Below are 12,363 nucleotides of genomic sequence, written 5' to 3' on the forward strand. Positions count from 1 at the left end.
CCACGTGTCCCCAAATGTTGACTGCGTGTCCGAGCGTGTCCGTGTCGGACACGTGTCAGACACGCAATTTTTTTTGCAAGGAGTGTGTCTGTGCTTTGTTGTTTGTGACAATGTAATAAAACTGGCTCGGTCATTGATTTAGTTGAGGTATTGGGTCATTGGTTCAATTTGTGGATCAATTGTTGAATTGCGTAACCCGATGATTATATGTAAATCTATAATTTATATTGAAAAATTATAAAAATACTCAAATAGCTAAAAATAATAATATAAATTTTAAATATCTTAATATAAAAATGATAAATTACACATTGTTGTCCAATAAAGGATCAAACAAATATATAAGAGCAAATACCATTTTCGATCCTCAACAAATTTCACGATACCCGCTTTATTCCCTAGCAAATAAAAAGACTATTCATGGTCCCTAAGAAATTTAAAATAGACCTATTTAGTTGAAATCGTGTTTCCTCACAAATTTAAAAAAGACCCACATTAGTCCCTCAAAATTAGGGGTGTCAAAACGGGTTGACACGACACGATTACATTAACACGACACGAATTTTTGTTCGTGTCAAAATCTTCAACACTAACACGACAAGGATTTTTTGCGTGTTGACACGACACGACACGAATAACACGCAAAATAGGGGTCAAAACAGTAATTGACAACAAAATTTAAAAAAAATGGTTCAAAATTAAAAATTAAATAAAAAATAAAAAAATAAAAAATAAAAAATAAAATAATTAAAAAATATATGGGTCGACACGAACACGAATACTTCAACACGAACACAACACGAGTTTTTTACGTGTCATTTTTCCCAACACGAACACAACACGAATTTTTTTACGGGTCAACCCGAACACGAATTTTCGTGTCGTGTCGCGGGTCGATCCACATGTCATAACCTATATTGACACCCCTACTCAAAAGGACTAAAATGGATCCATTTTAAATTTCTTAGGCACCACGAATAGCCTTTTTATTTGTTAGAGACTAAAGCGGATAACGTGAAATTTGCTGAGGACCGAAAAAAATATTTACTCAATATATAATGCTTGTGATACTAGTGTTTCAAGTTCAGTAAATGACATCTCTAACTATAAGTCAAATTAAAATTCCTGTATTATAGGTACGTAATCTATGTAAGTCAATAAGCAACAGACCTCTCAAAAATATGTGATTTATGATTATTATTATTATTTTGGAATTTTTTTTTAAATAAAGGGTTGGGTCACCGATTTTCACCAAAACCGACAAGGTCGCATGGGTCCAATGCATGGTCGGTTCTCTACTTCACCCGTATAGGTTATATGATCGGTTCACCGGGTCGGGCCGGTCCGGGTTTATTAACAATGGTTTGCTATCTGAATTGGATCGATTTTGAAAAAAAAATCATCTGACTCAATTCCTTCGGTTTGATCATTTAGTCGATTTGTATTTTTTTTTAAATCTGATCTAATACAACCCAATTTTATCTTGTTGGGATTGAATAAGTTTTTGGTTTCTCGAAAAGTTTAAAATTTCAGCCATACAAATCATTAGCTATATCAAAATGAAGTCATTCAAAGTTACAAATCACTAAAAAATTCAACTCTTCAAACTAAAACAAGTATTAGAACTTATGCAAAGTTAAAATAGATTAATAGACAATAAAAACTGAAACAAAATAGTTTGCTATCAATAGCATCCAAGATTTTACATCTACAAAATAACAAGATTTCAAGTCCACATCTTTTAAAAATAATAAATACATAATACGTTGTATCAATTTGAATTAGATTGACGTTTACCAACCAAATGAAAACTGATCCAATCCAATTAAAGTATGTGATTTTTTTTTTCTATTCTTGGTTTTTCAGTTTTGGTTAATTTGATTATCGATTTTTCGATTCAAATGTTGATAATTTAAATCCATTTGGATCGATTATGAATATGTCTATCATCTATTGACCTATCCTTGATGCTCCTTAAGTTAGTTAGTAGGACAGTTGCCAGCTAACTGAAAGCTGAGAAATTTTTGTTCATTATCATTGAAGACGACAAATTGGCTGACAGATTGGCAGCTCAACAGCTTTCTTTCGAGCGACTAAATGTCATTCATTCATCACATCACTCCTGTCTAACTGTACTTATAAAGGACACATAATTTTCACTCTTCTTACACCACTTTCCAATCAAATTTGAATTCTCATATATATGTCTTTTAATATTTAAAAAATAATTTTTTTAAGACAAAAATATTTAATTTTTTAAATGATACAACTTATGTCATTTTATTCTCACAAAGAGATAAGATTCATATTTTTATTTTTTTATTCACTCTTTTTTTTCCATTATCTATCTTTTTCTCTCACTTAAAATAATATAATTTTATATCCTTTAAAATAACACATATTTTTTCTTTCTTTTAATAATCTCTTTACAAAAAGTAATACGTTTTATTATAAATATTTTTTTTATTAAGAGAGGTTACATTTATAATAATTTTTTCTTACAATTTTTTTTACTGTTATTGGATCAAAATCGAATCAACATTTTCACTTACCTTTATTTTATAACCGTTAATTTGATTTTAATTCAAAAATTATAAAAGCATTTGTAAGAGATTACAAGGGAAAAGAGATTATAAGTATAACATCTTTTTTTTTCTAGTAAAATAATATAAGAGAAAAATAATATTACAGCATGAGTAAGTACGAAAAGAATCTGAGTTTGATTCCCACTAAATACATTTTTAGGAAGGGATGATAAGTTTTAATTATTATTAATTTTTGATTTAAGATTAGTTTCGTAACCAGCTCAAAGAATTGAAGATTACGAAAATAACTAAAGCCAATTCGCCTATCAGGATCGGTGTACCAAACAAAATATTTAAATTCCTTTTCTATCTCATCAAGCAAAGAATCCGTGAACATTTGTGATTTTTTTTTTTAATTTCATGACCTAAATTATCTCATCTGGAAATAAATTATTTTTCATGATCCAAATAACGAAAATAGGATATTGAGGTATGAAATTAAATTGATTGATCCTCAAATATCTTCGCCAGAATTTGAACCCATATTTTTTTAGTAGTTTGTTCATCCTTCAGATTCATAGTGTTATTTGAGCCAACCCCATCATATTTTTATAAGTTCTGCTTTAGCCTACAGTCTGCAACTTCATTAATGAGAAATGATGGGATTAATTAATGAAAACCGTATAAAAAAGCTAGGAAAAGATCACCACAATTACGGTTTCCACAGTGTATTTGTAATCTGGTTCATCCATTTGCTATATCATTTTGGTGAAACTTCCACTGAGAGCTCAAGATAGATGGTGCCTTGATATAAATTTTTGGTGGTACTTTAAATCGATCTGTGATACGTTTCGACCATTGGAGTCGCTAGAATCTTTTATTTGGAATAAATGCTAAAGGCAGCACCAAGCTCAAGGTCAAGGATGAGAGAAACTTCGTGATGTGAAATTACACAGAATATTAGAACCAAATTGATCATAGTGATTGAGCCACTAAACTTATTGTGCCATCTAATGAAAATTGGCACAATGGCACATGGGGGGGCTTCATGGTGATGACAATTTCGCACTCCTAAATGTGAATTATCCCATACTAGTTATGTATTTTGCACATGCTGTTCTAGAAAAGCAAACAGAATAATAGTGAAACGTGCTCAAAATGCCAGCCATGAGATCTTGCAACTGCCATAACTAGCCATTGGATTGGGATAAAAAAATCGTGCAACAGATTGCAATCACCATCACGTACATGTGCAGAAGCTGGTTAAGTGCACGAGTATTATTTCTAGAGGGTTATCTAAAGCAAGAAATAATGTAACTTTGTGGCTATTATCTATTCCTAACCGAATTTGATATCAGATATGGCAAAGGTGTTTGGCGAGACCTGTGCATAAATCAATTTAACTTTTTTTTGGGGGGTGGGGTGGGGGGTGTTCATAATCAATGTTACTTTTTTTTTTTTTTAATAAAAAAAATATATCACTTTGATAAATTGTACTTTTGCATTAACTAGAGGCACCAAATTAGGTCAGGCCCAATAATGTAAACTAACACACAAACATGAAAAGGGAAAAGGAAAATGATAGAAGGATGGTAGCATCCAAAACTACATGCAACTACTGGATCAGATGGAAGGGTAAAACATAAATCAAAGTATAGTTCGGAAGGAAGATAGATTAGAAACGTGTCCCTTGGTTGGGGGGGGGGGGGGGGGGGGTGGGGGGGGGTGGGGGGGGAAGGGTGTTCCAGATGTTGACTTCGTAGTATGCCCAATCTTTTTCAATGTCGGTATAAAGCTAGGTTGTCTTTCATTTGACAAAACCATTTTTTCCCCCTTTTTCAGTAATACATAAAGGAATCCCTGAGTCAATTTTTTTAATTTTTTTTTTGAAAATATTCCATCGGTTCATCGCTTTGTGATTAGTCAGAAATTTTTTTAATTTATTTTTCTACTAGTGCCAGCCAGCTGCATAAAGATTGTCTTCCCCTTTTCAATTAGCGGATTTTTTTTTCCTATCAAATTTTTAATACAGCTATGCGCTATATATTTAAGACTCAAACTCGAGTTCACCCCTTGTTAATTAATCCATGTACTTAATGATCCAATTAATGAATTTTTAGATAGAGAAATGCACGATTTCGTTGAGTTTGATCCGGAAACATTGTTCAGTTAAAGAAAACTGAATTCATTGTTGAATGCTTTGGGTTTAAATAGGGTTATGCACAAGTAGTTCGGTTAATTAATTTGGTGGGGAGAAAATGATATAGTTTAGTTTGGTTTGGTTCTTAAATAGATTCATTTCATTTTATTTTTTTATATTCCTAAGAATTGATTCGATTTAATTTTTAACCCGAACTAATTTGACTTGATAAAGTGGTTTAATTCGAAAACAGAACCGATTTTAAATAAACGATTCAATTCTAAAATCGGTTAAAATAAATAATTCTTTTGATGTAATTCGTATCAATTTATGGTTTGATTTGATTTGATTTATTTTTTTATTTCACACCCATACTTTTAACGTGTGAAAATTGTTCATGAAAAGTTATACATTAATCCTACTTAAACAATATAACATTATTGAAAATTTGACGCGTAAGAAGGCCAGTTGATGCAGCTGGAATTCATTCTTGAAATCAAGAAATAGTAATATTTACAAATATTTTGTGAAGTATATAGACAGCTCAAGTCGATGTTAGAGGTGTGTAAAAGAATAAAAAAAATTAAACTTAACTGCACTTAAAATAATTAGTTTTTGAAAATTAATTCTTGAACTAAATTATTTTAAAAAAAATCAGTTTATGAATTGAACTGGTTTATAAACCAAACTGGTTTTCAAAAGCAATTTAAGAATTGAATTGATTAAAAAAATCATGATCTGGATTATTTTTTTTCCTTCTTCTCTATATATATATATATATATATATATATATATATATATATATATATATATATATATATATATATATTCTCTATTTTTCTTCCTTATTTATTTTGTTTTTTTTATCTTTATTTTTATTCTCTTTTTCTTTTCTTTTTTGTCTTATATTTTCACTTTATTCTATTTTTATTTTTAATTGTTTATTTATTTTCTTTTCAAATTTATGGTATTATTTATATTTATAAATTTTTATTTTTCTCTCTCGATATTTTATATTTTTCATATGATTTCAAAACTGGTTCAAAAAATAGTTGTGAGGGTGCACAAAAGAACCACAAAAAATACTACACTTAAAAAGATAATTTTTTTTAAAAAGTTCTTGAATTAAATTATTTTTAAAAGTTAGTTTTTGAACTGAAAATCAGTTTAGGAACCGAATCAATTTTTTCTCTACTTTTCATTTATTTTTCTTTTTTCCTCTCTATTTCTCTTCTCTTATTTATTCTTTTTTCTCTTATGTATTTTATTTCTTAATTTTTTTAAATATTTATTATTATTTTAATTTCAGTATCATTTATATATATTTTTTATTTTTTTATTTTTTCCTTTAATTTTATTGTAATTTTTATTTAAATTCAAATTTGTTTTTAAAACCAATTAATAATTGATTTTGAACCGAACTGATTATAAACAAATTCATAATTAAATGAACTAATAAGTTAATTCAATTCTAAAAATTGAATTATTTTTTACAATTCAATTCGGTTCGACAGAGAAACAGAATCAAATTGAATCATGCACACCCCTCCCAGTGGAGATACAATTCTCAAGCACCAACTTTGACTCGCAGCAAATCAGAAAGAGTAAAAAGAAAAACTAGTGCCGTTTGCATACATATTTTAAGTGTTACGGGAATATTCAACACTGAATATATTATTTATTAAATATAATAAAAAGTAATTTAATTATAGATTATATTTATCTCATTTTACATGAAAGAAATAATTTTCTTACACACACAAAAAAGAAATAGGTCCCACCACTTTTTTTTTTCTCCTCTTATATGTGGGTCTCACTTATAATTTTATTTCTACAACATGAGCTAATAATTTTCCTACAACATAAGAAAAGATTTCCCTTTAATTATACTCCTTTTATTTTTATTTTTATTTTCACCTATATCTTATTTATTTTACATTTAGTGGATATGTAAAGTAATATATTTTATTTTAGAGAAAGGTTATACTTACAACCTTTTTTTTACAACCATATCTTAACACCGTTGATTTCCGCCAATCAACGGTTATCATTTATTGGGAATTAATAATTAATTAATGAGTTTAAGTTACAAAAATCATAACCGTTGATTGGCGAAAATCAACGGTGTTAAGATATGATTGTAAGAGGTTGTAAAACAAAAATTGTAAGTATAACCTAGCTCTTTATTTTAACAAGTTAAAATAATTTTAGAATAATATTTGATTAAAAATTTAAGTATATTTGTAATATTATAAAGTATAATAGACAAAATCATATTTAAAATCTAATAATCATACAATTTTTTTTATTTTATTTGTTATTAACAACATTTATACACGCTTTTTAACTTTATTTATAATTTAAACAAAACGTCAACATATTTATTTTGATAAAGGGGTTAGCGTTTGTTTTTTTAAATAATATAAAATTATGTCATTTTAATTAAAACTACAATGTTTTATGATAAAAATCAATTACAAAATAGAAATTATGATGTGAGAAAGTGAGAGTTTTTTTATTTAAATATTAAATAAAAATAATCATTTTAACCAGAATGACTGTCTTTAAAATGACAAATATTTTTCTCTTTAATATGTTATTTGAAATATTTTAGACTATAAAAACATTCATAATTATTATTCTCTACTTTTTATTTTTTAAACTATTTTTTACAATTAGGTAATTTTTAAAAATATCATGTATGAACCAAAAAATGTATTAATTAAAAAATTTCTTAAGCGTCTTGCGTAATATTATTAGTATGGATAAAATAGAAATGTATTATCAATAAATTATATATGACTTAAATAAGTTTATAATACTATTTAATTTTTTTTGAAGAGAGGCTTTTAAAAAAACCACAGGAAAAGAAAAGGAGATGGAAAAAGATAGAGTATACTACACAATTTGGGGGTTTTGAGCTAAGAAATGCAAATTTTAAAAAAATTCATCTGCTTAGTTCGTTAACCAAACGTTTTACCAGACTAATGTAGGAAGACGCGTTTCAGGTGGTTACGCGTTTAGTCGCGCATCTGACACATGCGCGTTTCTGACAAATCTGAACACGTATGTACCAGGTACGTGTCTAAACATGTCTGTACCAGGTGCGCGTTTCTGACTGTGACGCGACTATGTCACAAAATGCGTGCCTGAATATGAAGCATCTTGGTATTGTGCTCGTCAGACTTGTCAGAAACACGCACCTGGTACAAACATGTTCAGACACGTACTTGGTACAGACGTGTTCAGATTTGTCAAAAACGCGCATGTGTCAGGTGCGCGACTAAACACGTAATCACTTGAGACGCGTCTTCCTGCATTAGTCCGGAAAACGTTTGGTCAACGAACTAAACAAGTGAATTTTTTTAAAATTTGCATTTTTTTTGGGTCAAAACCCCACAATTTGGGTTATTTGAGTATTTGGGGTGTCACATCACAATGTACATTGGTTACGCCCTCAAAGTTATTTTCGATTGGGGGTAATTAATTCTTCAGACTAACTCCCGCACGACTGCTTTTATATATTATTTTAATGAGAGTTCCCACGGACCCCTTAAGAAACTTATTAATTTTTTTTAGGGATTTTCATTTGTCATTTAACATGACACAACTAGGAGTGTTCAAAATAACCAAAAAATTGATCCGAATCATAAATCGAACCGAACCGTCCCTTAAAATAACCAGTTTTTAAAAATCAGTTCCTGAACCGAACCAATTTTTAGAACCAGTTTAAGAAACGAACCGGTTTTTAGAACCAGTTTAAGAACCGAACCATTTTGAACCGAACCGAACCATTTTCAAACCGAACCAAATTGATTTTTATAACTTTATTTTTTAATTTTTTAATTTTTTTTCTTTTCAAAAGAGGGTCGACCCGAACCGTTTCCGAACCGGTTCCGAACCGAACCGTTTCTCACCAAATCGAACCACTTCCGAACCGAACGATTTAAACCAATTCGGTTCGGTTTTTTAAAAAAATCGGTTCGGTTCGACCCATGCACATCCCTAGACACAACAAATTTTCCTACACACAACATTTTAGGGGGCCCACACTTTCTGAAGAAAAAAGAAAATCTACAGCACGCAAAACGAATCTTTATAACATTACACAATCACTTTTCCTACAATATAACTCTTATAAAACCTTTTTTTTGGTTTTGCACCGCATGGCGCCCTTAACCCTTAAAATAATACAATTAATTCCACAAAAAAGGTCCGTGAAACTTATTAAAATAATTAAAAATATATATATAAAATTCCATGGAACCCATACGCTAAACTAAATACCTCATGCCAAAAAATAACTTCGTATGTTTGGTGTAACGCCTGGCAACTTGCAATGATCAACGACTGTCCCCACACACTAACACGAGACTTTTCAATGTGCTTTGTCCTCACTCGCACACTTTGTTAAGAACCTTGTGGTCACCACCCCAAAAGCTAGCTCAAGGGGTGGGAGTGCCCAAGGCCTTATAAAGGCCATATTAGTTGTCCATCTAATCAATGTGGGACTTTTTATCTCAACACGCCCCTTCACGCAAGAGCCCTTTGGGCTAGAAGCGTGGAATTGCACAAGCCCATTTTTGGTTTACCTTTTTGTGCATTTTTTTTATTTTAATTCAACTTTTTAAAGCGGGGGACGGTGAGGCTCTGATACCATGTTAAGAACCTTGAGGTCACCACCCCAAAAGCTAGCTCAAGGGGTGGGAGTACCCAAGGCCTTATAAAGGCCATATTAGTTGTCCATCTAATTAATGTGGGACTTTTTATCTCAACACACTTCCCGGGAAAACTTCCCAGGAGGTCACCCGTCCCAGAATTGCTCCAAGTCGAGCACGCTTAACTATGTAGTTCTTCCATTCCGGGCTACCGAAAAGTAGACGCATCTTGTTAGTATAGGTAGTACCAATTAATTCTTATAAGCCATTTCCAACTGTACCGTCCCATACCAGCACAGTCTGTGGAATCCCTCTCTTTCGGGTGTTGATTCGATTCATTTATGTACCCCCGTCCCTAGAAGCCTGCCAGGAGCCGCTCCTTGTTTGTGCCCTTTCGCACCATGCCCTTTCGCACCAGCGATCACTCCCCGCCCTCGTCAGCTAGGGGTGTTCGCGGTCTGGATTGGATCGGTTTTGGAAACAAAAATCATCCGATTCAATCTCTTCGGTTTGATCATGTTATCATCCATTCAGTTTGGATTTTTTTTCAAATCCAATCCGATCCAATCCAATTTTTTTCGGTTTGGATTGGATCGGTTTTCGGTTTTTTGAAAATCTTAAAATTTGTTTTATGGTTATTGTACAAATAACATTTTTTTGTATAATAGGCTTTGTAAACAAAAAATTAAACAGAAAAGTAAATGATAATATATTTTTTTTTTTGGCAATGAGATATGAAGCTTTACACAAATAATTTTTTGTTGATGAGATGTGACTAGGTTTTTTCTTGGGTTTAGTTGATGGGTTAATAGGTCTTGGGTTTAAAAAATTTCGAGCTATGATGGGAGGAAAGACCCAAGTAGGTAGAGAGACCCACGTAGGTAGAGGGAAATTAATATATTGGAACGGTTTGGATTGGATCAGTTTTCATCAACCCATCCGAAAATCGATCCAATCCAATTAAAATTTGCGGTTTTTATTCGGTTCTCGGTTTTTCGGTTTTCGATTTATTCGGTTATCAGTTTTTCGGTTCGGTCGGTTTGGATCGGATGATGAATACCCCTATCGTCAGCGCCGAGGATGTTACATTTGGTAGGAGGTCTTGTTGAAGATACCTAGACAAATGAATGTGGTGTTTTTAGATATCTATGTTTGGTATTAGGTTTTCAAAAATTTAGGTAGGATAATGATTTGCTTAGTAATTGCTTTTTATGTGTAAAAACACTATAAAATAATATCACCTTTTAGGTGGTATTTTCTTGTTTACCAGGAAAATCGAAAAAGAACCGTGAAGCAAGAGACCAAAATGATCTTTTTTAATGGCAACCTTTGCCATTTTATGGAAAGAGGGTCTAAGACATTGACCTTTGTTATGGTAATTTAAGGGTTATTGTGGTAATTTAACTCTATTTTTCCATTAATATTTTTCCTTCAACCAAACATAAATTTAAAAAATTTAAATCAATTTTTTCAGTAATTTTTTGGCCTACCAAATAATTTTTTTTCCACTTTTCTATCAAATTCATTTTTTTACTACTTTCATAATAATTATATTTTCCTAGTATAAAAATATTTCTCTTCTACCCAAGATTCCTTAGGAATATGTCGTTCAAGACTCCTGAATGGTCAAACAACCACACGATTTGAAATGGCGTATGTCTCAGTTTTATCAATAAAGTTGTCCCACCACAAGAATTATTCAAATTTTTCTATCTTTAAAACTTGCAAAAAAAATATTGAAATAAATTTGTAAATATGTAAGAGAATAACATTCTTAGAAAATTTGATTAATGTATATATATTTTTATAATAAAGGATGTATGTTTTTAAATTATTATAAACAATACATTTCGGTTACTATTTTAAAAAATCTGAAATATTTAAAAAGATACAAAATTATAAAAGGGAGAGGTTTTCCTTTACAACCTCTTACAACCAATATCTTAATCGTTGATTTCTGTCAATCAACGGTTAAGATTTATTGTGAATTAATAATTATTTAATAAATTTTATTTGCAAAAATCTTAACTGTTGATTGACGGAAATCAACGGTTAGAATATTGGTTGTAAGAGGTTGTAAAGAAAAATAGGTTGTAAGTATAACTTTCTTCATTATAAAATATATAAATAAAATAAATTAAAAATTAAAAAACAATCAAATTTAAAAAATTACCGTGTGACAACAATGATAAAAGAACTTCTATATTTTATATAAGTTGTTTGCTTGTGTTGCGAGTCAAAAAGTGTTATTACACTTTTAACCACTTCTAAAATGATGTTTCGTAACACCATCATCTTTAGAAAAAATTATAGTATGATCAACAATATCGACATGCAAATGATAGTTCCATTATCAAAAACGTTGTCCAAGTTTTCTTTTCTGATTATATATATATATATATATAATGGCTTTAATAATAGTTGTTTTAAGATCTATCTTCTCAACAAAGTGTATGATGAATTTTAAATAATAATTTATAAAAACTAAAATATCTAAATAACATGTGATAAGCATTATTAAAAAAAAAATACTATGAATCATTAAACTTCGGTATATCAATAACTTTTTATATTATATCTCTCCAACAAATTATACTTTCTAAAACCTAACACTACCTCATTATATAAGCTGATGCTCAAATCATGATCTTATAATCTCTTATACATTGGAGCTGAATAGACTCGGGCCTAATCTTAAAACTCTCGAGGGCATGGATCATTATAACTTTTGAAAGTGTCTGAAACAGCACTTTCTGTTCTCTCCCAACGCAACCCTCTTTTATGGTTCAATTTCCTCTACCAGTTTTAAACACACTCAAACCAACATGATGTTCAGATTTTGGAGCAGAGCTCTATTAAATTTAGGGAAAAATGTTTATACTTTTAAATGACACAACTTATATCCTTTTACTCTCATAAAGAGGTGGGATCCACATCTTTAATTTTTTTGTCAACTCTCTCTTTTCCTTTATCTATCTCTTCATCTCTTTTAAAATGACACAACTTTACATCCTTTAAAATAATACACAATTTTCCCTTA

This window comes from Gastrolobium bilobum, unplaced genomic scaffold (genome assembly GCF_033153095.1).
Source record: "Gastrolobium bilobum isolate Gb01-03AN ecotype WA unplaced genomic scaffold, APGP_CSIRO_Gbil_v1 utg15684, whole genome shotgun sequence".
Classification (NCBI taxonomy): Eukaryota; Viridiplantae; Streptophyta; class Magnoliopsida; order Fabales; family Fabaceae; genus Gastrolobium; species Gastrolobium bilobum.